Source organism: Sorex fumeus, unplaced genomic scaffold (assembly GCF_029834395.1).
Source record: "Sorex fumeus unplaced genomic scaffold, SorFum_2.1 ptg000080l, whole genome shotgun sequence".
Taxonomy (NCBI): Eukaryota; Metazoa; Chordata; class Mammalia; order Eulipotyphla; family Soricidae; genus Sorex; species Sorex fumeus.
This window is the reverse complement of record NW_026606137.1, coordinates 3,018,476-3,020,561: the sequence shown is the minus strand read 5'-3', so window position 1 is coordinate 3,020,561 and position 2,086 is coordinate 3,018,476. Positions and strand designations below refer to the sequence as shown.

General features: G+C 41.4%; 1 pseudogene; it reads right to left on the bottom strand.

Annotated features, from left to right (window-relative positions):
• Positions 1–308: 308 nt before the first annotated feature.
• Positions 309–969, bottom strand: LOC130038827 (heat shock cognate 71 kDa protein-like; annotated as a pseudogene).
• Between the last annotated feature and the right edge of the window lie 1,117 nt (positions 970–2,086).

The window sequence follows — 2,086 nt, the reverse complement described above, 5'->3', positions numbered from 1 at the left end:
ATATTCTTTTCCCTTGGAATACCTATAGGTATGCAAAGTTAGACATGTAGTAACCTGAACACAAAAGATTTTTTTGTGTGCCAATTTTAAATAGTTTTATTTAAGACATTGCATTTTCCACTCATGATACAGTGCTTATAAACTGCAATGTCTGTTTTTCCTGTGCACATATTCCATATTCAAGTATCAAGAATGTCCAGTTACTTATTATAACAACTTAATCGCCATGGAATTTGCTACAAATGTGGGTCCTTCGATGTTTCTTTTGCGGAACAATGCTATGTATATGCATAGGTGCTCAGGCTAGCTTAATCAATCTCTTCAATGGTTGGTCCAGAGGAGGCGCTACCAGATGGAGGAGCACCACCAACAGAAAAGCCACCGGTGTCCCTCCTGGCATTCCACCTGCAGTCTGGTACAGCTTGGTGATGATGAGCTTGCAGACTTTCTCCAGCTCTTTCGGCTGATGTTGGACTTCTTCCTTCTCAGCAGTCTGGTTCTTATCAAGCCAGTTGATGATTTCATTACATTTGTCGAGAATCTTCTGTTTGTTGTCATGATTAAACTTGCCTTGAAGTTTTTCATCTTCAACAGTTGCCTTCCAATTGAAGGCAGAGGATTCAAGGGAATTCTTGGAAGACACCTTGTCTCGCTGTTTCTCATTGTCAGCTTTTTACTACTCAGCTTCCTGGACCATATGCTCAATGTTCTCCTTGCTCAACTGGCCCTTGTCATTAGTAGATGGGGATCTTGTTTTCTTTTCCTGTACTCTTGTCCACAGCAGACATGTTGAGGATGCCATTAGCATCGATATCAAAAGTGACTTCAATCTGAGGAACACTACAGGGCCCAGGAGGGAATGCCTAGGAATTTGAACTTGCCAAGCAGGTTGTTATCACAGAAGGAATTTGACTTGACTGCCACTTGACCATTTAAGAAGGAAAATTCACCTGTACATTGCCTAGACATATGTAGATCTCTATGCTTCTGGAATATTATGTGTCCCAAAGAACTTTACTGTTCTTTTTCTATGAGAGAGTAACAATGTACTTGTCTGCTGATATCAACCTGGCAGTATTATCCTATAAAGTGGTAAGGGTCCTCTTGGCTTTAAACTCTATCAAGAGTCAGCTCAATAGTTCTGACTTGAATCAAATATTTCTGGACATCCAATAATAGGGTTGCTTGGACATGAGTAACTCACCCTTCCTTTAAAGCTGCACATCTAATAAAATAAGTATGGGTACCTAACTAATTGGGCTGGAGCGATAGCACAGAGGGTAGGGCATTTGCCGTGCACATGGCCGGTCTGGGGTGGATACCTCCGTCCCCCTCCGAGAGCCCAGCAAGCTATGGAGAGTATCCCACCTGCACAGCAAAGCCTGGCAAGCTCCCCGTGGCATATTCAATATGCCAAAAACAGTAACAACAAGTTTCACAATGGAGATGTTACTGGTGAACACTCAAACAAATCAATGAACAACAGAACGATAGTGCTAAGGTGCTACTGCTACCTAATAATCAATCTTAAGTGGTGCATTGATCATTTTTATGACCCTATATTATATTTAGATCTAATAAGCATAATTAATTTTTTTATAAATAGACACATTATACAGAGAAGATAAGCATGGTTGATTACTCATATGCAGGTAGTAAGGAGATTTTTCTATTGATGGAAGAGAAGGACCTAGAATCAACAAAAAATATTTTTTATAAATTGGCCAATTTATTTCTTATATTGACCCTCTGTAGAACTTATGGACTGGAGCGATAGCACAGTGGGAAGGACGTTTGCCTTGCATGCGGCCCGCCTGGCCCCCCCACCCAGGTTTGATTCCTCCACTCCTCTCAGAGAGCTTGGCAAGCTACAAAGAGTTTCTTGCCCGCATGGCAAAGCCTGGCAAGCTACCCATGATGTATTCGATATGCCAAAAACAGTAAAAGTCTCACAATGGAGACGTTACTGGGCCTGCTTGAGCAAATCGATGAACAGAAGAACAGTGACCCAGTGACAGCAACAGTAGAACTTATGCAAGAAAGGGAACTTTTACTACACTGTCAACTTTCAAACCTTAGAAGTATT